We start from the raw sequence: 27,914 nt of genomic DNA on the forward strand, positions 1-27,914 counted from the left end.
TTGTAGTCACAAACTTTAATAAGATTTAGGATCCCTGTTTCCTTCTACCTGTTTTTTGTTTCTTAGTTTTTTGATTTCTTTCCTGACTCACATACGTTTAGCAATGGCTCAAGAATAATTGATCAATTCATCACACTAAAACTATGAATGAACAGAAACAGCTGTAAAACAGCTATTTTGATTTGATTATTGAGAATATTTCATCATAACAAGGGAAATTTGACAAATGCAGAGACATCCAGTAACATGTAAATCCAGTCTCTGGTGTTCCTTTCATAGACTCCAGGCAAAAAGAATTGATAATATCTTTGACAGACTCTGGATATTTGGAATGAGAAGTAAATATTGGCTCTCTCTTAAATGTTTTGGCTCTATTTGTGACTGGCAATCATGTGAGCTTAGCCTTTGAAATTTTAATGTCAGGCATTGGATTTTATTTGCCTCTGAAAGTCGTGTATTTATTTCCTATATGAGGAAATTTAATATGTATTGAATATATCACTCATACTGTAGCCATGCTCATTATTATGTTGTCTGTATTTTCTGTATAATTTATGAAAGGTTCAACCTTGAACCCTGATATAATAGATAGAATATTTTTCAAATTCATAAACCAACTTCAGCAAGCCTCAGGTTTTGTGAAGATTCCAAGCCTATTTCAAATGTCATAGAGCTGAAGATATATGACCTTCCTCTATATGTATTAGAGTTTGGCTCGAGGGAATATTGTAGCTTCTTTGATGGCATGTCTAGACCAAAAAAACATTTTCTATTTCATCAAGAAGGTATTTTTTTTTAAAGTTTCTTATAATCTGTTTGCTCAATGGAGGACGAACTTTCTTCAAGACATTTCCTAATTGTTCTTAACTTGGCTGTATGGTGAGAAGCTTATATTACAACTTATCTTGATTGTATATGGCTTTGTTCAGGGACAAAATAATTACTACATTTGAGTTAAAATAAGATGTGCAATATATGAGAGAGAGAGAGAGAGAGAGAGAGAGAGAGAGAGAGAGAGAGAGAGCACTGAAGAATTTACTGATTAGCTTCATTTCAAAACTATGTCTCAGGGAAAATTGAGACCAAAATGATGTGTAAAAATGATGACTAATTACTACATGGAACACTAAGAATATTAATGTTCTTTACTATTTAAGTTGCCTAAATATAGATGTTCCTAAATGTTAGTATACCTAAAAGAATGATAAAATAAAGGAAAACAAGTCTTAGATCATCATATCATGTATTCACTAGGAAAATGTTTGAAATGCTTTATGAATAACCAAGATGTGGAGAGGAATATGAAGTAAGAACGTATTAGCAAAAAACTGGATCATATTATTTGCTGAAAGTGATAACAAAGAGTTAAGAATGAAAACAATATAAAATGAATATCCAGTGAAGCAATTGGAAACTTTCATATTCTAGATGGTTTTATGTTACCCTGAAACATGATATACTGGTTTGGGATTAAAGAATCTGAATAGAGAAGATGCCCCTAGCACATTGTCCTGTTTGCAATCCTTTGGTGTTTTTTCTTGAAGGCTAATTGATCTGGGTGATCACATCACACTGTGGATGATGCCTCCTTTGGGTTGGTGGTCCTAGATGAAGTGCGAAGGCTGGATCAATAAGCTATGGGGAGCAAGCCTGTAAGCAACTCTCCTGCATGGCCTGGACATCAGGCCACGGATCCAGGTTCCTGCCATGTTTGAGTTTCTTCCCTGATTCTTTAATGATGTCCCATGATATGGAACTGTAAGTTGAAGTAACCCCTGTTTTCCCAAGTAACTTTTGGCCCTGCTCTCTTCACAGCAACAAGACAGATAAGAGTTAAAAGGAAGACATACAAAAGGGTTCTGATACATTGGCTGTTGATACAGAACATACAACTCAGCTGAGTGGAAACCAGGATGAATGGTTTCTAGTAATGTTGTTCAAAGATTTAGCTACTGGTATATAGAAATTATTACCTTTAAATAATACTTGAACTATAAAATTGCTATCAATGCCTGTTATGCTACTTTGCTACAAAATGGTACAATACAAAAGGTTGTAATGATAAAAAGATCACATTCACAAACTGACTGAAAAATGTCATGGTATGTTATAATGAATCTTCTAAAATTGCCTCTTAGATTCATTATTTGATATTTACAGGGATAAATGAGTATTTCTGTCAGTAAAACACCAAGTGCCTAAAAACAGAACATCATACACCAAAAATAAAAGAAAATTTGTACTGAGATAATAGAAAAAAAAGACACATTGACACCACCACCTCTGACATCAAAACCAAAGAGAGGTAAATGCATGCATAAAAGAAGAAAGAAAACAGTTAGTGTTAAATATCAAATAGGTAGAACAATAATTCACTTAGTACTCTGAGCAGATTTTACTATTGCCAAATGTTGGTTTCCCAAAACATCAAAACTAGACTCTTTTGCCAATCAGCAAAGGTTAATGTGCAATGATGCATACAGATATCAGCAGGTCCCTTAACCATGATTGAATTACATGTAATAGCCCTATAACTTTGATACAAACAGGCTAATATTTTTCTACTTTTCTATTCTACTTGCTATCTTTGTACTATTTGCACATTTTCTTTGTTTGATTTTAATTTAAATATATATAATAACTTTGATATAGATTTTATCATAATACCATTCCTTGATAGACTGTGCTCTTTTACATTAGCAGACATACAAAAACATTTTTGTATCTTTTTTTTATCGTTCAGTGATTACTATAAATTTTCTTTCAAATAAAGTAAAAATGCTTTACTTTGGAATCATATCATGTCATTTGTGTCCCCAAGAAACAAACTTTGAGAAAAATTATGAGACACTTCTCAGCAATTTTCCTTGAGATTAATGAATAGAAATATGGAAAACAGAAAGTAATATGAAAAAAACTTCACACACAATAAATATAGGAGTGTGCAGAAAGAAGATTGTTGTATTATATTACTACAATAAATGCCCAAATTAAAAATCTGAAGAATAGTAGAAATGATATGTCCACCAGAAGTTTCCATGTGGGAGAGAAGATGGAGCTATCTTCAGACACTTGGGTTGAAAAGCCTAAATGGGCTCCCTTTTCATTAGAGCTGTTTCTCAGGCCTACTTGCAATCTACAAGCAAAAGATCATCTTACATCATTCGGATTATTTGGAATATAATTTCTTTCATCTGTGAAGATGTAATTGAGAAGTCCACCTTAATTTTATAACTGTTTATGCCCATTATCATATTGTTTCTATACCTCATAGACACCTAACATGAAGGACAAGAGTGAAAATATCAAAACTTATGACAAGGTACTTTTAGTGGATAAGTTTTGGTTTGACATTTAGTCGTTATGTTGAACGACAAATATCTAAGCAAATGTTTTTCCTTTTGGATTTTCAGTATCATTTTTTTAAAAAAATCTTTATTTGTTAGCATATACACAAATATGTATGTGCTGTCTTTTCTCAGTATATTTTATCTACAAAAATGGCTTTGGATATCCTTGAAAATAAAATCCATCCTCATGTATTTCCAAAGTCCTTAAAAGAGTGTTTGTATATAAACATAATTACGGTTTTTATGAACCCATGAATAAATAATTATTTTAGAGCATACTAATTACATGCATATTTAATTAAAACCTACTGCTATGTGACTTAACCTAACCACTTAATCCCTTTACAGAGACCTCGGACCCATTGATCTAATAATGCTAAAAAAGTAAGTAAATAAATAAATATGCCTGAGTAATTAGAGAGTCTCAGTCTATTCTGATTTCTGACTCTCATTTCTCTACCTCTGACTCTCATTATTAAACTTTCCTCTCTTGAGCATAAGAGAATTAGTTAATTGCCAAGGCCATGAAAGTGGTATCATGAAGCCATAAAGTTCTGTTAAAATATCAGCACAATTCAGTCCCATAAACCTTATTGAGACTAACTGGGTTATTTCTTCCCTCAAGACTGTATACCGCAAGCTAAACAAACATAATTGTGGTATTTAAAATCCTAATGCCATGCACCAATTTTAAAAAAAAATATAATTCCAATCTAGATCTATTCATGTATCAACAGATTACTTAATTAACTTCAGTTTAGCATTCTGGGCTGGTGAGTTATCTCAGAGGGGAAAGGATTTGCTATGTAAGCTTGAATATAGAGTTTAAGCCCCCTGATCCTATGTAAATAGAAGGTATGTGTGCATGTCAAACAGCCTATAATCAACGGTGGGGATTTTTATGTAGTCCTAGCCCCAGATGGGAAATGCGTGTGTGTATAAGTCTGTTTGTGTGTACATGTACTTAGGAAAGTAACTACAGCATCTATGAAGGCTTATGTGCTACAGCCACATCTTTGCCACAGGATTTTTTACATCTCTCCCAGTACTTTGTGCCAACTTCTAGTGGTGCGTACATTCTTCCTAACCTTCTGAATGGAATAAAGCAGTGTTGAAATATAACAGTATTATCTAAGAATGAGCACAGATATTTGTTTACTGTTAATGTTTTTACAGCTATTGATGTCTATATTAGTTACTTCCCTATTGAATAAGAAGTTTCAGTAACTAAGTTTGAGGGAAAATATATATTATATTTTTTAATATAAACTTAAGCTATGTAGAAGAAAACTTGACAAATATAACTATTAATTTTACCCCCCACCCTTTCTTTATCTCTAACTCCCTTAACCATAGAATTTAGTAGATGCTATAGTACCAAATAGAAACCCCTTCTTGTTTGGCAGGTCTCACACCTAATCAAGACAACTCTTACCTATCCCTATAAACCACCTTACTACTATTGTGCAAGCTGCTACATTTGGTGCAGTACATGGTTCTACAGCATTTATGGTCAAGTGCTAAGCAAAGCTGTTTTATTTTATTTTTTTATTTCCCTAGTTGCCTACATATCACTTTGCCGTACATACAATGGCAGCTAAATTAAAGCAGAGTTTCTCGATTATTTCCACATTGATTTTTCTGTCATGTAAGAAATGTAATGCTAATAAGTTTAATTATAGGTGATATCATAGTCAAATAAATATATGTCCATTATATATTTATTCGAGCCACCAGCCAGGAAGCATGGACAAGGTGATTCGAGGCCCTCAATACATTTACAGCAAAGGACTGCCTGGACTGGTCTCAGTGGGAGAAGAAATGCCTAACCCTCAAGAGACATGTGGCCTCAGGGAGTGGGGAAGCCTGGTGGCAGGGGGTGGGGGCATCCTCATGAAGACAGTGGGGAGGAAGAATGGAAATAGGAACTGTGGTGGGGGACCTGGAGGGAACATAACTGAACTTTAAAAAGCTGAAAGTAATAAAAAATGAAATGTAAGGTTAAGTTTTATAATAGGTTATATCATAGTCAAATACCTATATAATGGATATTATTTTTAAGATCCATTACTAACTACAGTTTATGATGGATAATTTATGCTTTATTAAATATATTCTACTATTTTAATTATATTACTTTTCATATTCATGTGGCATTAGCAAATATCACATTTATGTGTATACTTACCACATAAATGTAGGATAAATATGATCAATAGTATTTTTCTATTTGCTTGTAATCAGCCCATTTTTAAATGTATGTACTGTCCAAAATAGGTATATGAAGTAATCATTTTTGCCAGCTTCACTCACATTAGGGACATGGAAAAAAGATAAGTTGTTACGATTTACTAATATATTCAATCGAATTTACAGAACATTCTATATGTATTATAGAACATTCACATTCTATATGTATTATATGAAATCTGAAGGAACATAGCAAGACAAGTGCAGTCCTAAGTAACTTCCATTCTGAAGGGCACATCAAGTTCAATACTCTTGGTGTTGATCAGTTGTGGTTTAATCTGCTGAGTGGGACACAGCTGGATGAGAGGTGTACATATTCATGCAAGGGCAACATGCGGCAAACCACAAATTATGAATTTCACTATATTAGATTTTTAATCAGTCTTATAAAAATCCTATGACAATAATATTCTTGTATTCATTACAGAATATTTCTATATTACAGGAAGCGAAGCATTACTGGATTAACATTAAAAATTAATCTCATAAAATTGTACGATAAATAAGGATATGGCAATATTCTTTTTTTTAATTTTTTTTATTCGATATAATTTATTTACATTTCAAATGATTTCCCCTTTTCTAGCCCCCCCCCCACTCCCCTTAAGAAGTGTATCAACTTGGGATTTTCTCAGATCTCTGGGGGAAAATATGTCTTGTATTATTCTATTTCTTTTTTTTCTTTTTTTTTGGATTTTTTTAAATTTTTTTATTCGATATAATTTATTTACATTTCAAATGATTTCCCCTTTTCTAGCCCCCCACTCCCGGAAAGTCCCGTAAGCCCCCTTCTCTTCCCCTGTCCTCCCACCCACCCCTTCCCACTTCCCCGTTCTGGTTTTGCCAAATACTGCTTCACTGAGTCTTTCCAGAACCAGGGGCCACTCCTCCTTTCTTCTTGTACCTCATTTGATGTGTGCATGATGTTTTGGGTATTCCAGTTTTCTAGGTTAATATCCACTTATTAGTGAGTGCATACCATGATTCACCTTTTGAGTCTGGGTTACCTCACTGAGTATTTTATTTCTTGAACTGTACCAACTTTTCTCCTAACACAGTTGAAGAGAAGGTGATGGCACTGACACTTTATCCAGAAAAGGATTATCTTTTTATGAAGCTAAGAACTATTCTTTTGTCTATGTTCCTACCAAAAAAAAATTTAGAAACAAGAACAAGTAGAAAGTTCTTCTAGTTAACTGAATGCCTACATAACCTGGAGGTGATGTAGCAATCCTTTTCTATTAACATTTCATCATTTTCAACTCAATCTTCATCCAAATAAACTATCTAAATTCTTTTACCTTCATTGAAATATCAACAGTATATTTCACACTGAAAGTCAATTGCATAAAATGTCAGGAATAAAGTATATACATGGCATGGGAACTGAAGTCATGGCAATGAATGTATATAAAAAAGAACACTTTATTAAGTTAATAAATGAAACAGATATATGGAAAAATTAAGCTGGCTTGTTGCTTGCGCAAGGTGCATGAAAGAACAGAAAGGCATGTGGTACTTTGAAAGCAAAGAAGAGAGAGAAAAAATAACTACAATTAGTACCTTTCTTATGTCAGGTACAATTTAAGTTCATAGACTTAGTTAGCATCACCCTAGTTTATTGTTTATTAAATTTTTATAAAGAATATAATTTTAAACAATATTATGAAATATACAGTTTAAATTGCCTAAATTAACACAGATTTTGGCTCATTTTATTTATTTTTTGGTTCATTTTAAATATCCCAATTTCTGTATTTCATTCTTTTCTGTTCTTCGCAGTGGGAGATGAAGCAGAGAAAAACAATATTGACTCTATGAACAGAGATTTGTATCAGATTCTGAAAGTCCTAACGTTGTGTCAAAGACTTGGGACACTGATATAAGAAATTCTCTATGGAAATGATATGTAAGAAAATTCCAGTTGTGCCTTCGTATGCCCATTCTACCTGTGCCAGCTGCAAGAGGAAGTTCAGAAGTTCAAAGTCATCCAGGCTCCTGCATATCAGGGTTCATTATTCTCTACACCTCAATTTCCCTACAAACATAATTGCAAACTATTTGCCTTTCCTTTGGACAAACACTTGCCTACTTTGTTTTTATATAAATTTTATACATATTAATTTTCAAGCAGATAGTTTTACAAAGTTTAATTTTAACTTTCTTAGGTTAGAGCACTGATATCCAAAATTTCTGCTCAATTCTTCTCTCATTGGTGTCTTTTCTCAACCATTTTAGGTAAATTGCACGTTAGAAGAAAACAGAAGGAAAAATATGATTGGGATGTGGAAGTTGCTCCTAAGGACAAGATTCCCTCACACCCTCATTAAGGTGTGAATAATAATGAAAGCTAATTTAAACTTAATGTAGAGGCAATTTCTCTGAATAGATACACTATGTGTCTTAGAGAGTCAGTGTCTCAGATCTGAAGTAAGGCTCACTGGGATAATTTAGGAAAATTTCAGCGCAGTGAAGAAGCATAAGGAAAAACATCCTGGAAAGAAGCTGGAGGACATGAAGCAAGTTTAGCTTTATTTGTAATTCAATATCTCTATATAATGCCTCTATGTAAACATATCAAGTCAAGCACACTCACATATATATATTTTACATGCGCAACATGTTACCTTCTTTCGAGGCACTTAATAATATAATTAGATATAATTTAAGTGTATAATGAAATATATGTAATTTATCTTGGTTACATTTTAAATAGTTGATACATTTGAAAGACTAAATATGGTAGTTTCTGGTATACTTTTTAAAAATTTTTGTTTATTTGATATATTCTTTATTTACATTTCAAATGATTTCCCATTTTCTGGGCCCCCACTCCCCGCAAGTCCCATAAGCCCTCTTTCCTTCCCCTGTTCCTCCATCAACTCCTTCTCACTTCCCTGTTCTGGTATTCCCCTATACTGTTGCATTGAGTCTTTCCAGAACCAGGGACCACTCCTCTGTTCTTGTTGGACATCATTTAATATGTGGATTATTTCTTGGGTATTCCAAGTTTCTAGGTTATTATCCACTTATCAGTGAGTGCATACCATGACTGATCTTTTGAGACTGGGTTGCCTCACTTAGTATGATGTTCTCCAGCTCCATCCATTTGTGTACGAATTTCATTAATTCATTGTTTCTAATAGCTGACTAGTACTCCATTGTGTAAATATACCACATTTTTTGTATCCATTCCTCCGTTGAGGGACACCTGGGTTGTTTCCATCTTCTGGCTACTACAAATAGGGCTGCTATGAACATAGTGGAGCATGTGTCCTTATTATATTCTGGGGAATCCTCTGGGTATATGCCCAGGAGTGGTATAGCAGGGTCCTCTGGAAGTGCCATGCCCAGTTTTCTGAGGAACTGCCAGACTGATTTCCAAAGTGGTTGCACCATCTTACAATCCCACCAGCAGTGGAGGAGTGTTCCTCTTTCTCCACATCCTCGTCAGCACCTGCTTTCTCCTGAGTTTTTGACCTTAGCCATTCTGACTGGTGTGAGGTGATATCTCAGGGTTGTTTTGATTTGCATTTCCCTAATGATTAATGATGTTGAACATTTCTTAAGGTGTTTCTCAGCTCTCCGAAGTTCTTCATGTGAAAATTCTTTGTTTAGCTCTGTGCCCCACTTTTTAATGGGCTTATTTGGTTCTCTAGGTTCTACCTTCTTGAGTTCTCTGTATATATTAGATATTAGCCCTCTGTCAGATTTAGGGTTGGTGAAGATCCTTTCCCAATCTGTTGGTTGATGTTTTGTCCTTTTGACAGTGTCCTTTGCCTTACAGAAACTTTGTAATTTTATGAGGTCCCATTTGTCAATTCTTGATCTTAGAGCATAAGCTATTGGTGTTCTATTCAGGAACTTTTCCCCTGTGCCCATGTCCTCCAGGGTCTTCCCCAGTTTCTTTTCTATTAGTTTCAGTGTGTCAGGCTTTATGTGGAGGTCCTTGATACATTTGGAGTTGACCTTAGTCCAAGGAGAAAATAATATATCGATACTTTTTATATGGAACTTTCCTCATAGATTTGAGGAATATTCCATGGAAAAGGACAATTTCCTGCATATTAATTGTTTTTTTCCTTTTCTTTTTAGTTTTCTATATTCTTTGTTTACATTCCAAATGATTTTCCCTTTCCTGGTTCCTGCCTCCCCATAAGTCCCATAAGCCCTCTTCCCTCCCACCAGTTCCCCAATCAACCCTCCTCCTACTTCTCTGTCATGGTACTCCCCTGCATTGCTGCATCAAGCCTTTCTAGACCAGGGTCCTCTCCTTCCTTCTTCTTGGGAATGATTTGATATGTGAATTATGTCTTGGGTATTCAGAGCTTCTGGGCTAATATCCACTTATCAGTGACTGCATTCCATGTGTGTTCTTTTATGAATGGGTTACCTCACTTAGGATATTTTTCCAGTTCCAACCATTTGCCTAAGTATTTTATGAATTCATTGTTTTTAATTGCTGAGTAGTATTCCATTGTGTAACTATACCACATTTTCTGTATCCATTCCTCCACTGAGGGACATCTTGGTTTTTTCCAGCTTCTGACTGTTATAAATAAGGCTGCTAAGAACATAGCGGTGCATGTGTCCTTATTGCATGCCGGGGAATTCTCTGGATATATGCCCAGGAGTGGTATAGCAGGGCCCTCTGGAAGTGTCATGGCCCATTTTCTGAGGAACCACTCTATCTTCATATTAGGAAATAGTGCACTGATCAATACATGGTAATCTGCCCTAACAAGCAGAGAGCAGCACTTTAAAAGGAACAGGCTTAAAAGGAAATGATACAAAACAGGGGTTCTCAACTCATCTAATGCTCTGACCTGAATGGAAAGGGTTCTTCATGTTGTGGTGACTCCCACAACAATAAAATTATTTTTTCTGCTACTTCTTAACTGCAGTTTTGCTACTATTATGAACCATGAGAATATCTATGTTTTTGGATGGTCAAAGGTAATCCATGTAAAAAGGCCATTCAACCCTAAGGGCTTGTGACCCTTAGGTTGAAAAACACTAGTATAAAGACTAAAAGATTAATTATGGAACAGAAAAGGACACATTGGAGTTGAGAAGGGTATAAGGGGTTAGAAAAGTTAATACAGTAATTGGGAAGTAACATTAAATATCTTTTGAAAAGTCATATGGAATTCTATTGTAGAAGCTTTCATATTTTCCAATGAGACAGACAGAGAGAGAGACAGAGACACATACACACACACACACACACACACACACACACACAGAGAGAGAGAGAGAGAGAGAGAGAGAGAGAGAGAGAGAGAGAGAGAGAGAATACATAAAATGTTAAAAATCTTGTGCCTTCCCTAGGACTTTTTTGTTCTATTGGTTTGTCTTGTCTAAATTTCATGTGATACTTTTTGTTTTATCTTATTATATTTTTATTTTGTTATATTTTGACATAATATTGTAGGTGTCTGTTTCTTCCTTGTGAGAGACAATAAGATCTAGATGGGAGAAGAGATGGGGAGAAAATGGGAGGAGTAGAACAAAGGGAAATTGTAACTAGGAATATGGTATGAGGAAAGAATATTCTCAATATAGAGAAAGAAAACATGAAAATGAAGTTTTTCATGAAACAAGAATACCTCCACTAGGTACTTCAGGTTAGTAAATAAAAATCCCATGTAAGAAACTAGTTAAGAGTTTTTGAGTTATTGGCAAATGAGATTCCATAGTACTTACTTTCCACATGTTCCAGTCCATTGCCAGCATTCTTGGTTAGCACCAATTACTTGAAGGCAGTGTACTGTTACTGAAAACACTACAAACTTGAATTACAAAACACAGAAATCAAGATCATATTGAATTGGATTTTTCATTGCCACTGATTTGCTTATATAGTTCTGGAAGGTGATATGCAAGCTACCAGAGGGAAAAAATTATTAACCAATTACATCAGGCTATGAACCCTGTGAGCGACAATAATGGGCATCCTGGAAAGATGAATCTGGTACAATGGTACAAATGTCATGGCAGTAACCAAAGAAAAACTTTACCCAGTAAATAAAATCTAAATGTGGTACCATTATAAGATCAAGAACCTCTCTCTGGATGGGTCAGAAGACATAATGGAGAACTTCTTACTATTATACTGCTAAATACCCACAGTAGTTATTAATTCCTAGTGACTTACAATGACATCCATAGATTTATGCTTCTGATAACATTTTTCACAAGTTTCTATTTAAAGCAGAAAGTGATTAACATGAGCAACTACAACTTGCAGCAGTGAAGAAAATCAGGGGCTGTAGAGTCCTCAGCCCGAAGAGAAAGACACGTATCTCAATTTCTTCATCAAATATTCAGGGTTCATTGTAGAATATGGAGAAGAAAAAGAGGAAAGAGTCAGAGGAGGACAGACTGTCAGGGGTGACTACAAGGAAACTCTCTTCTGGACACAGCAGGGAAGCTGTACTGTGACACGTATTTGCCACCTTGCACAAAGCTCAAGTCCAAGTGGATCACGGACCTCAACATAAAACCAGATATACTGAATCTAATAGAAGAGAAAGTGGGAAAGAGCCTTGAACTCATTGGCAAAGGGAACATTTCCTAAACGGTTTTTTGTTTGTTTTTTGTTTTGCTTTGTTTTGTTTTTTGGTAGGAAATCTCACCCTAGTCTAGGAACTACTGATGTGATACATTGTTAAATTTCAGGGAGAAGAATAATAATTCCTCTCTAAGATTATACTCCTAAATTGTGATCTGACCACATTTAAGAGGAAGGCTGACAATCTAAGACAATTTGGGCACCAGGTTTTGTTGTTATTGTAGTTGTTCCTCTTGCTTCTTTTATTGAAAAGACACGAAGTTGGATGTGTAGGGAAGAGAAAGTTGGGAACTTGGAAAAGTTTGAGCAGATGACTGATTATGTTCAAAAACCATGAAATTCTCAGAACTAAGAAAAATATTTTTAAATTAAATTTCACATATTACATTTGTGTCAGATGTGACGTTAGTTAAGATTTTCCCCCTAATCTGTGGGTTGCCAATATCTTATTGACCATGTCCTTTGCTTTACAGAAGCTTTCCTGTTTCATGAGGTCCCATTTATTAATTCTTGATCTTAGAGCATGAGCCATTAGTGTTCTGTTTAGGAAATAAATATCCCCTTTGCCAATGAGTTCAATGCTCTTTTCCACTTTCTCTTCTATTAGATTCAGTGCATCTGGTTTTATGTTGAGGCTCTTGATGAACTTGGACGTGAGCTTTGTGCAAGGTGACAAATACGTATCTATTATCATTTTTCTACAAAGATACAGTCAGTTAGACCAGCACCATTTATTGAAGATGCTTCCTTTTTTCCCATTGTATATTTTGTAGCTTCTTTGTCCATAAGGGTGTGATTGTATTTTGGAGTCTTCAATTCTATTCCATTGATCAAAATGTCTGTGTCCGTACAAATGCCATGTAGTTTTTATCACTATTCTTCTGTAGTAAAGCTTGAGATCAGAGATGGTGATTCTCCCTGAAGTACTTTTGTTGTTAAGAATTATTGTCACTATTCTTGGTTTTTTGACTTTGTAGATGAATTTGAGAATTTCTCTATACTTTTGAAAATAATTATAGTAATTTTAATTGTTTCAAATATTCCATTTGTGGGATTTCCACTTACATTCTATTATTTTGGTGTTTGAAATCATGCATGCTAGCAGTGTTTGCAGCTACTGAACTATACCAGCAACCTATAAACTGCCACTATTAATGGTTGCTTTTTAGTATTTAAAAAAGTAAATGGTATTCAACTTTAAAAGTAGCAAGAAAAATCTCTAGCTTGGTGATATATTATCTACTGCTGACTTCCTAATTGAATGTTTCAGTGGATGATCCCTTCTATTTAGGCGGATTTAATTTCATACCTTCAACGATTAGTTAGCCTGAATGTTGACATAAATCTCTAAGGAAGCATAATTTCTCTAAATCAGACTATTTATATAAATGTATGCTAGGGTGAAAAAGAATGCTCACTTTATGTTAGAAATTGTGAAAATCAAATAGATTTAGAAATCAGTAATAGCTTATGCTGTTTTTAATTAATGAGACATTTTAAGAGCTTGTAAATGTACCTGTTATTTTTTATGATCATAGCTCTAAATTTTTTCAATATTATATATCACTGTTTTTAAATAAACTTCTGTGCTAGTTTCTCAGCTTGAGAAAGGATGATATTTTAGCCTATTTTATACAAGTTTAAATGCGTGTATTTTTTATGTAATAAGCGGTCATGTATATGAAATTACTATGTCTTCACTGACCATTCCAATCTTACTGCATTAAAAAGTATGGCCTTTAAAGCTTGATTAATCTGTGAAGACTGTGCCCTTATAAATGAATAGAATACCACTGCAAGTATCTTAATTGTCACTGGAGTTATTTGTTGATTTTTTTTTATAAAAAAATTAATCTAGTCTTCCTTTCTGTCTTTTGCACTGTTTTTCCTGTACTCTTCTCCCATGTTTTGGCACAGCAAGAAGTCTCTAACTTAGCAAAGGTAGTCCCTGAATTTTGAACTCACACTGTCCAGAAAATTTTGTTCAAAATTTATAATTTTCTGTGATGATATCTTAAAGTAGCAGAAAAGGAATGGAGGAATATAGTTATAATTTATGACCAAGAAATTAATCCTAATGTATTTATCTATTCTGTATCCAATTTGTCAGTAGCTATTGTTCATATAATGTTAATTTAAATGCTGTAAAGTTAAGAGGGAAGAAAACTATGCAGTTATCCCTCTCATGGAACTTTCATCCTATTAGAACAATTTAGCATTTTGTAGTGGCACAAGTGTGGATGACCTAAAATGTAATCTAAACATTGACTAATAAGTTGAAATCACAGCAACGGTTATAAGCTTCTACGAAGATACAGTCAGTTAGACCAGCACCATTTATTGAAGATGCTTTCTTTTTTCCATTGTATATTTTTAGCTTCTTTGTCCATGAGGGTGTGATTATATTTTGGAGTCTTCAATTCTATTCCATTGATCAAAATGGCTGTGTCCGTACCAATGCCATGTACAGGGAGAGAGAACAGTGAAAGAAAATCCATCAGATTTTATGTTAGATGCAATGCAATAATTAATTGAATGGAGAAAAAGTGGAGAAAGATGTATGGAGATGAAATCCTGCTCCAGATTATGTTGCTCAAAGATAATGCAAAGCTAATAATTTGTCCAGCAGGTATATACAGTACATGCTACTTGATGCCAATTTAAAACTAGCAGTGGCACAGACTAGCTTATACACACAGGAGAATAAAAGCAGATAAAAGCTGTACTTTCAAATCTTATGATAGAGATGCTCTTAGTGGTACAACCGTCCATACCAGCTCTGGGGAGGTTAGGATATAAAAATCACTATTTATGTTAAGATCCTGTGTCTCAAAGCTTATTTAATGTCAGGAAGGACGATGAGTTTACATAGCTGATCAAAGACTTTTTATTTTTTTTATTGGTTATTTTAGTTGTTTACATTTCAAAGGTAATCCCACTTCCAATTTCCCCTCTACAAGTTCTCTAACCTCTCTTCCATCCCCCTGCTTCTATGAGGGTGATCCCCCACCTGCCCATGCCATCCTGCCTCAGAGGACTAGATTTCACCTATACTGGGTCATCAAGCCTCCGGAGGATCAAGGACCTCCTTTCCAGTGATGCCAGATAAGTCAATCCTCTGCTACATATGTAGCTCTAGCCATGGTACCCCCTGGGTGATCTTTGGATGGTGGTTTGGTCCCTAGGAGCTTTGAGGGGTCTGGTTGGTTGGTATTGTGGTTCCTTCTATGAGTTTGAAAACACCTTCTCCTCCTACAGTCCATGCTGTAACTTCCCCCATTGGAATGCTCACGTTCAGTCCAATGGTTGGCTTCAAGCATCTGCACCTGTATAGGTCAGGCTCTGGCAGAATCTCTCAGGGGACAGCTATACCAGGCTCCTGTCAGTAAGCACCTCTTGGCATCTACAATAGTGTCTGGGTTTGGTGTCAGCAGATGGGATGAATCCCTAGGTGGGGCAGTCTCTGGATCACCATTCCTTCAGTTTCTGCTCCACTGAATTTCCTTTTGACAGGAGATAATTCTAGACTAATATTTTTGAGGTGGATGGGTAGCCCCATCCTTTCAGTTGTCCAGTACGGATTAAAACCTAAATGGGTCTGAAATATTGTACATTGAGAAGACACTATGCCAAGTAACTGAAATTTGAAATTCTCAAATATTTAATTATTTCATTAATAAAAAATAATGAAACATGTTTTTGGTAATATGGGGAAAAGACTGAGAACGTACTTAGTCTGTACAGTGAAAGAATTTACCTGGGAGCAAAGCAAACAGACAACCACAATATAAATCTTGGGCATATAAAAGTATCACCTTTAGTCTTAAGTCTGAGGAGAAGAAAGGAGATAGTAGGGCCAAATCACAAAGATCCAGGTTCAGTAAGATATTGTGTTAAAAATTGGTAGATAGTAGTTGGAGAAGACAACTGATGTTGAGGTATATGCTCCACCTATATCCATATGTAGATAATACATAGGCATATGCGACCAAGTTGTACTTTAATACAATATGGTAGAACACAAATATTACAATACTACATATTACAGTTATAAAGATAAAATACAAGAGCATCAAAAAACAACCTAACATACATAATGAATAACTGCTCAGCCTGAGTGATGCACTGAGAGAAAATCTCTTTACCAGCATACAGCTCACAGAAAATATATAGTTTAGGAAGTAAAATCACAAATAATTATATATGTAACACAATTATATGTAGTTACACACATAATATGTGTGTGTACTGTGAGTAAAATACTTTGAGTTTTGAATATAAAATTCAGTGTTTGTAAGTACTTTAGTTATTTTATTTTTATTTAATGTATTTTACTCATTCACATTTTTCTAAAGATAACATATATTAGGTAAATTAAGAATGAAATTCAAGGACAATTATTAGCTTTTAAAATTGTCTTAATTATTGCTGAGAGAAAATTGTTCTCATTACACAACCCTTAACATTTACATATGAAAACTTGCAGTGTTTGCTGTCTGATAAATTTACTAAGGCAACATTGCTTGGTGAGCAGTCAATTTCTCCTTAAAGAATTAGTGTAGGCAATGGCATTACTGAGAGTAATCAGGGACATTCGAAGGTAGAAATATAAATAATGAGCAGGGACATTTTAATAATGTGAAATGTCCTACTTAATCTAGAAGTACAACTATACAGGAAAAATACAAAATCCGGCTAATATTAAAGCAGTTATGAAGCCAAATGGAAAAATAGAGACAGATATGGCCTGAAAGGAAGTAAAGCAAAACATTTTTTAAAAACCTCTGCATTAGAATCCTGATGGAACATTTTCTCTGAAATATTATTTTCTAACTTAATTTTGTACTCATGTACTAGTTACATGTAAATGACATGTGTGTATTCCACTGAATTGAATTAAGTCTGTCTTAAACCAATGGCTGTATTAAGATGGCAAATTGCCAGAATGGCAATGTGTGCATGGAGAAGTGACACCTAACTTTAATGTAAACAGATTTTACAATCTATAGTTACAGTCTCAGACACGGGCCTGTGAGTCTAGGCCAGTCCGGAAGTAAAAGCTAAAGAAACATGGCCATATAACTCAAATTCCAAGTACAGTCATTCAGACTGTTTTTGTGTGTCAAACAACCCCCATCTATATTTTCATGAGTTTATATATGGCATGGGGGTTGGGCATGGGCACCAGTTTTGATGTCCATGTTTAAATCCACAAGATGCACAAGGTGAAATCAACAAGAAACTACCTCATCATGTAGAGGCTCAGTCTTTCTTTTTTAAATGTGAAAATGCAAAATGAAGTAATTTGCAGCTCAAGAATTGAGGGCCAGAACTTGATTAGTTGAAGAAAGAGCAAGCTAAACTCTGGCTGGCAGTGTGGTGTTAACCAATCATCTTCTGTGATGATTGTGCAGGAAAGACTACAGATCAGGGTTAGAAAGGCTGGAGTGAAATGGTTGTTGCCTGTTTGTGCTTGTTTCATTGCGATAGACTGGCCTCATCATATGGGATGGTAGGGCAAATGCAGAGATGTTATCAATATGAGTCTGCTGAAGCTTGGTGAGCGCTTTGGATAACACTTTCCATCTTTCGTTTGGTCCAGCTCTGTCTGTGCCTGAGCAGGTCTTGGCCTCATAACTGTCCTTTGAGAAATGAAGCTGCACTCTCAGGAAGCAGATCTCTGACCTCCTAACCCCTCTATCATACCACACACACCCTCCACAACACCCACTTTCCCTCAGTGATCTTGTCAACTGAGAGCAACTGATGTTGGAAATTATCATTGAGGCAAGAGATGGGTCTGCTCTTTGTAGAGGGAACAGTATACTGTGCTGCTGTTTGACTAGGTAGACTGAGCAAAATTTCTTCCAGATTAATTTAAATCCACTCTCTTCCCATTCTCCTCCTTGTCTAAAATTCAGACAAGACCTATTTTCAGCATGATTGCCATTACATTTTTGATCTCTTCTATTATTACACATATATGATGCATTTTCCTGGGTGTACTTTTTCTCTTTCCCATTTTTCATCCTATGGAGCCCTCGAGCTTGTTACTCTCAGTAGAGAATTGTAAGGTGTTGATTCACGGGCTCATTAGGAAGCCTAAAATAAATCACTATTTACAGGGTCTCATTAAACAATATATTGCAGTTTAGAGAATTATTTCTATCTTTATCATATTTTATAAATGGAACAGTCCATCATAAGATTGAATATGTAAGCGTTTTCAATGAATTTATTTTTACAACTTATATGTATAGAAATAAAACATATATGGACGACTTGATGGAAAAGTTGTATACTACATAAAAATATCTAATCTTCCAACTCACCAACAGTTACGTCAGATTCAATGAATGAGTATAGGCACTCTGTCAAATATTAGGATTTGCTAAAGACCATAGACATAGGGATAACATAAAATTCTATATAATATTGGTAAATTTTCTTCAACTATAGGGGAGTTAAAAATGCAACCTTTTAAATAAAAACTGTTTAATATGGTGACTGAAATTGTTTCACACTATGTCAATCTGTAATTTCTATACTCCACCTCTCTCTTTATTTCAATAATATTATTCTTCAAAAAATTTTACAATCTTCCTCTTATTTCTGGACCTGGACTAATAATTTGACCTCTTCAGTATGAAGCAAAACACATTTTAAAAATAACGTTTTTCAAAAATCATTATATAGATAGGCACAATTTAGAAATTTAGATATATTAGAGTGAATAATTAAATAATGAATAATTAAAAATTAAAAATTGATTATTATTTTATCTTTCTTAAAGTCTATGATATAATGATAGTAAATTTTTCTCTCTTTTATACAATAATCTTGATTATAATTTAGGTCACTTATATGAACTTTACATTTATTTATTGTTGAAGGGAAACACACGTTTTAATAGTTTCCATCCATAGTACCCAAATATCTCTATGGGGTTGTAAATACATTTTCTACTGATTTTAAGTCACTTCAAATTGTATATTGACTTTTTTACATAACTATACATCCAAATAACTTATTCATTATTTATTTATGTAGGGGCACATATTTATATTATCAGCTTATAGTTATATTGACCATTAGGAAGGAAATAGTTTTGTTAGTTATTTATTACTGTGTTTGAAACTCCCACTACTTAAAAACAATATAAGAATGCATGCTATAATCAATTTATATATGTGCTGGTTAGTCTAGACTGAGTCTGTGTTTAGTTTCTGGGAAAAGTAAAGGGTTATTACTGTCTCTCAAATTATATCTTACCAGCTCAAAACAGATTTCTTCAACTATTTCTTTGTTAATCCTGATGTGTAAGTGTCATAAATTCTTAACATATGTATTGCTTCTTTTCTTTCTAAGGAAATAATAAAATCCCGATATTCTAAAACAATAATTGTATATGAAAATAAATCATTTTTTTCTGTCTGGCATATAAACAGTTAGGAGGGGAGCGGCGGCGGCGGTGGTGGTGGCAGTGCAGCAGTGGCTGGTCCAGCTGAAGGGCCATCAGCAGAGGAACCAAGGCGACACAGGGTCCAGTTAGGCCCTGCGCCCACGACCACTGACCTTCGCCGACCAGCCGGGCTACAAGCAGCTGCAGATTTGCAGCGCCTTTCGCTGCACAGAAGCCAATTCAGAACTCGGCCTCCCGCCAATCAGGAGAGGCTCACCTCCATCTTGGTTTCGGACTTCAGAGAGATCGGACAGACTGAGGTACACAAACATAACCCGAGGCCAACAGCGCGGGGGTCTGAGCCCAACGGGCATTGGCCTGCACCAAGGCCCTGGGCTGTTCGGGGGCCATCGGGGTGCCCCAATGAATTCATTGTTTCTAATGGCTGAATAGTACTCCATTGTGTATATATACCACATTTTTTGCATCCACTCTTCTGTTGAGGGATATCTGGGTTCTTTCCAGCTTCTGGCAATTATAAATAGGGCGGCTATGAACATAGTGGAACATGTATCCTTATTACATGCTAGGGAATCTTCTGGGTATATGCCCAGGACACTATGCTAAGCAGCTGCTGCTCTGAAAACTGTATAAAAACTCTCAGGGAGATTCTCTCTCTCCTTAATGTGCAGGGTGACCAGCATGCTGGAACAATAAAATTTCTCTTGCTTTTGCATTGATCCTGGCTCCATTTTGCTCACTGGTAGTTTCTGGTAAGTTAAAGCTCACCAGAGTCTTACACTATAAAGGCTTGATAGATGCCCCAGTGAAAGAGAATCAAGGGTAAGGAGGCAGGAGTGGGTGGATGGGTGGAGGAACACTCATAGAAGCAGCGGGGGAGGGATAGGGTAAGTGTTTTCCAGGAAGGGGGGAACTGTGAAAGGGGATAGCATTTGAAAATATCCATTAAAACATATATAGATCAGTCAAGTCCAATTGGTCCAAAGCTTCAATTAGTTTTATTGTGTCCCTGTTTAGTTTCTGTTTTCCTGATCAGTCCATTGAGGAGAGTGGAGTGTTGATGTCACCCACAATTTTTGTGTTAGGTGCAATGTGTGCTTTGAGGTTTAGTAAAGTTTCTTTTACAAATGAGGGTGCCCTTGCATTTGACGCATAGATGTTCAGTATTGAAAGTTCTTCTTGGTGGATTTTTTTCTTTGACCAACAAGAAGTGTCCTTCTGTATCTCTTTTGATGACTTTAGGTAGAAAGTCAATTTTATCTGATATTAGAATGGCTACTCCGGCTCATTTCCTGAGAAAGACCACATACACATGGAGGCTGAACAGTACTCTACTCAATGACACCTTGGCCAAAGAAGAAATAAAGAAAGAAATCAGAGACTTTTTAGAATTTAATGAAAATGAAGGCACAACATACTCAAATCTTTGGGACACAATGAAAGCAGTGCTAAGAGGAAAACTCATAGCCCTGAGTGCCTCCAAAAAGAAAATGGAGAGAGCATACACTAGCAGCTTAATGACACACCTGAAAGCCCTGGAACAAAAAGAAGCCAATTCACCCAGGAGGTGTAGAAGACAGGAAATCATCAAACTGTGGGCTGAAATCAGTCAAGTGGAAACAAAGAGAACCATACAAAGAATCAACGAATCCAGGAGCTGTTTTTTTTTTTTTTTTTTTTTTTTTTTTTTTTTTGAGAAAATCAACAAGATAGATAGACACTTAGCCAGACTGACCAAAGGGCACAGAGAAAGTATCCAAATTAACAAAATTAGAAATAAAAAGGGGGATATAACAACAGAAACTGAGGAAATACAAAAAATCAACAGATCCTACTACAAAAGCCTAGACTCAACACAACTGGAGAATCTGAAGGAAATGGACAATTTCCTAGACATATACCAAATACCAAAATTAAATCAGGACCAAATAGATCATCTAAACAGTCCCATAACCCCTAAAGAAATAGAAGGGGTCATAGAAAGCCTTCAGCCAAAAACAAACAAACAAAAAACAAAACAAAAAAAAACAAACAAACACAGGACCAGATGGCTTCAGTGCAGAATTCTATCAGACCTTCAAAGAAGACTTAACACCAATACTCTTCAAACTATTCTACAAAATAGAAACAGAAGGAACACTACCCAATTCCTTCTATGAAGCCACAATTACGCTGATACCAAATCCACACAAAGATGCAACAAAGAAAGAGAACTTCAGACCAATTTCCCTTATGAATTACGATGCAAAAATACTCAATAAAATTCTTGCCAACCGAGTCAAAGAACACACAAAAATGATCATCCACCATGATCAAGTATGCAGGGATGCAGGGTTGGTTCAATATACGGAAATCCATCAATGCAATCCACTACATAAACAAACTCAAAGAAAAAAAACCACATGGTCATTTCATTGGATGCTGAAAAAGCATTTGACAAAATTCAGCATCCTTTCATGCTTAATGTCTTGGAAAGAACAGGAATTCAAGGCCCATACCCAAACATAGTAAAAACAATATACAGCAAACCAGTAGCCAGCATCAAACTTAATGGAGAGAAACTTGAAAAAATCCCACTAAAATCAGGGAGTAGACAGGGCTGCCCCCTTTCTCCTAATCTTTTCAATATTGTACTTGAGGTAATCATTTGAAATGTAAATAAAAATATATCGAATGAAATAAAGAAACATTATATCTATACATATAGTTTGGTAAGAGGACTTTTTCCTTTTTTATTAACATTACTTTCACTGCTTTAAAAGACAGGCTCATATATATGTGTGTATATATATATATATATGTATATATATATATATATGACTTAATAGATTGTTTAATTTACTGTAATGTGAACAGTGTATGTCAAAGACTTAAATGGACATACACTGGTCTTTCTACAGTTCCAGAAGAACAAGAATAAATTTATTTACAAACTAAGTTTATTTTATTGGCAATAATTAGCGAACTGGTGCCACATTCCCCTGTTACCCAGCCTGATGCCAAATTTGTATTTTAGTGTAATATTACCTAACAATTATTTTCTGAGAAAAAAAAACATTCCACATCAAAGAATACATTTTTAAAAGTATGCCATTTGTAAATTAATGTGGCATAGGGAAGCCACCATGTAAAATCATGGTAACACACAGTGGAGTTGATATATAACAGGCATTTTAATATAAAAACAATATGTGTGATCAATGTATAAGGAAGTGGGACAGGAAATGGGAATAAGAAGGCAGAAAAGATAGAACGAATGGTAGAATGCCAGCTGTCAACATTATGCATGTAATCTATGCTTATGTTCACCTCTCCAAACTACATATAGAAAATCATTATATAAAAAAACTTTTTTCTAGTATTCTACTCCCTTTGCACATACTCCTAGATATACAATGAGATCTGTGCTTCTTCTATTTTTTATTCCACTTCTAATGAGTATGCAAGTACACACTAGTCATTAAAAATTATAATAATGATGTATCATAGGCATGAAATTTAATTTAGCTCCTTTACCTGCTACTCATATTGGGTAATACAATATTTGAAGACCGAAATGAAATTGACTGGGCTGAACAAATTGGCTGAGTCTTTCCGATGGTTTCAAGGAAAAATGGTATTGAGGTAATAAAGCATCTAAACAATGAAAATTTTAAAGTGTTTATTATAGTCTGAAAATATTCTAATATTTGTTCTGTTCAGAAATCAAGAAACATTTAAGACACTAATGAAGGGGAAAAGAGCATTTGTATTGTGGATATATGAAGTGACTCTGAAACCTAGTCTTCCACAAGCATGAACTAAGAATAAATCTCCATGGGCATAAGCAATCCTCTGCTTACCCAAAGTGATTAAGGGGTTGTATAGAGCATATATATTCCAGGGTACAATTCTATTTGTTGATTATACAATCACTAGAAAAAAAGCATTACCTATCTATCTATATATTATGTATATATAATGAAATAATTTATAATTTCACTAGAAATATATGTATCTATATGCATGTGTATATACATTCAATATATATATTGAAAATTAACATGCTCTTAATGTTTTTGATTAAGAACACAATTTGAGGTAGTTTAAGCAATAAAATGTTAATTCATGTCAACATTGTTATTCAAAATCACTATATATAACATAGACTATAATTCTGAAATTTTAAAATCTAAAAGCTAATTTCTATTTTTATACCATAATTTATTTGAATACATTTCTCCTTTTTAATTACTTATATGTTTTTATTGTCCCTCCTCAATCTACCCTCCCACAGTTCCACATACCTTTCTTCCTTCCCCTGTATTCAAGGGGATGCCCCCACCCCCTGCCAGGCCTCCCTACTCCCTGGGCCTCAAGTCTCTTGAGGTTTAGGTGCATCTTTTCCCACTGAGTCCAGACCAGATCTGCTGTACATGTGTTGGAGACCTTGGTCCAGCTCATGTTTGCTGCCTGGTTGTTGGCTCAGTGTCTGAGATCTCTAGGGTCCAGGTTGACTGAAATTGATGGTCCTCCTATGGGGTTGCCCTCCTCCTCAGATTCTTCCAGACTTTCCCTAGCTCAACCACAGAGGTCCCAAACTTGAGTCCAATGATTGGGTTTAAGTATCTGCTTCTGTCTTAGTTAGCTGCTTGTTGGACCTCTCAGAAGACAGTCATAATAGGCATACCATTGTATAAATAATAGTGTCAGGCCTTGAAATCTCCACTTGAAATGGATCCCAATTTGGGTCCATCACTGGAACTCCTTTCCCTCAGGTTTTTCTTTATTTTTATCCCTGCAGTTCTTTTAGACAGGAACAACTCTAGGTCAGAGTTTTTAACCACAGGATGATAACCCAATCCCACCATTTGATGCCCTGTCTTTCTACTGGAGATGAATACGCAAAGTTTCCTTTCCCCACTGTAGGGCATTTCATGTAAGATCCCTCTTTTTGAATCTTGAGAGTTTCTCACATCCTAGGTCTTTGATATTTTCTAGAACACCCCAGACCCCCTAAGGCTGCCTAATTCCATTCATTCTGCTGGGCCCCCAGGGCTTCTCTTCTGTCTCCTCCCTTCCTTATCATATTTTCCTTTTCCCTTCCCTCTCTCCTCCAGATCCATTCATACCACTGTTTTCTTCTCTCTCCCTTCTGGGATTCAAGCATCCTCACTTGGGCCCTTCTGAGAAAGATGAATTTATAGCTTTCACCAAACTTGGAATTATTTAAGATATTTCATGTAATACATTTTTACTGTAATACGTTATCCCTTTAAGTTTGGAATAAAGTTAAAATATTGATTAATCAATCTGTGTTATATAAAATATACTTAACTGTTTAATATTGAAGTATTTTATTTCTGTTCTGATATTAAATAATTCATGTTTGAGGAAGCTGAGGAAGGGGAGAAGCCCCGCGACCATATTTGCTGCCTGCTTGGACAGAAAAGGATCACTATGTACTGTACCACCCTGAGCTTTAGATTTCTGGTGGTGCAATCTGCCAGGGGTCTGCCTGCACTCAGGAACTGAGCACATAGACGGATTTTGTCTGCCAGCCCACTGGGCTTGGGGGCCCGTGTCCTGCCCAGGGAGCTTGGAAGGAGAGAAATCCCGCGGCCATATTTGCTGCCTGTCGGGGACAGAAAAGGATCACTAGGTACTGTTTCACCCTGAGTTTTAGATTTCTGGTGGTGCAAACCACCAGGGTTCTGCCTGCACTCAGGAACTAAGCACATAGGCGGTTCATGTGCAAGCCAGTCAATCACAGGACCTGTGTCCTATGTGAGAATCAACAAAGGGAGTGACCTCCACCACAACATCTTTGCTCCATAATAGAGCAGACAGAGAACACCTGGTTAAACTTGACAACCTAAGTATAACATTGCTTGAGGCAAGACAGAGAAGGGCTCCAAAGGCACAAAAGAGGAAGGGAGCATATCAGTAAACTGTGACAGAAGAAACCCAGTCATCCAGTGTTGCAGAGATAACCTTAAAGATCCACAGTAGGTTGAAGCACCAGCCAGTGACAATAAGACCATCTAACACCTGGGAGAACCAGATGGCTAAAGGCAAACATAGGAACATTACTAACAGAAACCAAGGCTTTAAGGCAGTATCTGAACCCTTCTCTAACATTAGCAAGTCCTGGATACCCCAACACACCAGAAAAACAAGATTTCGATTTAAAATCACTGGTCATGATGTTGGTACAGGAACACATGAAGGACATACTTAAAGAAATTCAGGAGAAAATGGATCAAAAATTAGAATCCTTTACAAGGGAAACACAAAAATCATTGAAAGAAATTCAGGAGAATACAAAAGCCAATAAGGAGGAAATGCAAAAATCACTTAAGGAAATACAGGAGAACCTTGATCAACAGGCAGAAGTCATGAAAGAGGAAACACAAAAATCTCTTAAAGAATTAGAGGAAAACACAAACAAGCAAATGACAGAACTGAGCAAAATCTTCCAGGATCTAAAAACAGAAGTAGAAACAACTAAGAAACACAAAGGGAGACAACTTTGGAGATAGAAAACCTTGGGAAGAAATCAAGGACTATAGATGCAAATATCAACAACAGAATACAAGAGATAGAAGAAAGAATCTCAAATGCCGAAGATACCATAGAAACCATGGACTCAACAGTTAAAGAAAATGCAAAATGCAAAAAGCTTGTAAGCCAAAATATCCAGGAAATCCAGGACACAATGAGAAAGCCAAATCTAAGGATTATAGGCATTGATGAGAGTGAAGATTTACAACTTAAAGGGCCAGCAAATATCTTCAACAAAATTATGGAAGAAAACTTCCCTAACCTAAAGAGAGAGATGCCCATGAATATACAAGAAGCCTACAGAACTTCAAACAGACTGGACCAGAACAGAAATACCTCCCGTCACATAATAATCAAAACCCCAAATGTACTAAACAAAGAAAGAATACTTAGGGCAGTAAGACAAAAAGAGCAAGTAACATATATAAGGAAGACCTATGAGAATTACACCAGATTTCTCACCAGAGACCATGAAAGCTAGAAGATCCTGGGCAGAGCTCATGCAGACTCTAAGAGAACACAAATGCCAGCCGGAGACTACTATACCCAGCGAAACTCTCAATTACTATAGATGGAGAAACCAAAATATTCCATGACCAAACCAAATTTGCACAGTATCTTTCTACAAACCCAGCCCTACAAAGGATAATACGGGGAAAACACCATTACAATGAAGGAAACTATACCCTGGAAAGAGCAGGATATTAAGCTTCTTTCATCAAACCCAAAGAAGATAACCATACAAGTATAAAATTAAAATAAAAAATGATAGGAAGCAATAACCACTACTCCTTGATATGTCTTAACATCAATGGACTCAATTCCCCAATAAAAAGACATAGACTAACAGACTGGTTAAGTAAACAGGACCCTACATTTTGCTGCATATAGGAAACAGACTTTAGTGTCAAAGACAAAAACTACCTTTCAGTAAAAGGCTGGAAGACATTTCTACAAGCAAATGGTCCCAGGAAACAAGCCGGAGTTGCCATTCTAATTTCAGATAAAACTGACTTCCAACCTAATGTCATCAAAAGAGACATGAAAGGTCACTACTTGCTGGTCAAAGGAAAAATCCACCAAGAAGAACTCTCAATCCTGAATATATATGCCCCAAACACAAGGGCACGCTCATTCATAAAAGAAACTTTACTAAAGCTCAAAGTACACATTGCACCTAACACAATAATTGTGGGTGACTTCAACACTCCACTCTCACCAATGGACCGATCAGGAAAACAGAAACTAAACAGGGAGACAATGAAACTACTGAAGCTTTGGAGTTAACAGATATATATATATATATATATATATATATATATATATATATATATATATATATATATATATATATATATATATAGAACTTTTCATCCCAAAGCAATAGAATATACCTTTTTCTCAGCACCTCATGGTACCTTCTCCAAATAGATCATATAGTTAGTCACAAGACAGACCTCAACAAATATAAGAAGATTGAAATAATCCCATGCCTCTTATCCGATCACTATGGAGTAAAAGTGGTCTTTAGTAACAGTAAAAACAAAGAAAGCCCACATACACATGGAAACCGAACAATACTCTACTTAATGATACCTTGGTCAAGGAAGAAATAAAGAAAGAAATCAAAGATTTCTTAGATTTTAATGAAAATGAAGGCACAACATACACAAATCTATGGGACACAATGAAAGCAGTGCTAAGAGGAAAACTCATAGCTTTGAGTGCCTCCAAAAAGAAATTTGAGAGAGCATACACTAGAAGATTAATGGAA

This window comes from Apodemus sylvaticus, chromosome 8 (genome assembly GCF_947179515.1).
Source record: "Apodemus sylvaticus chromosome 8, mApoSyl1.1, whole genome shotgun sequence".
In the NCBI taxonomy this organism is placed as follows: Eukaryota; Metazoa; Chordata; class Mammalia; order Rodentia; family Muridae; genus Apodemus; species Apodemus sylvaticus.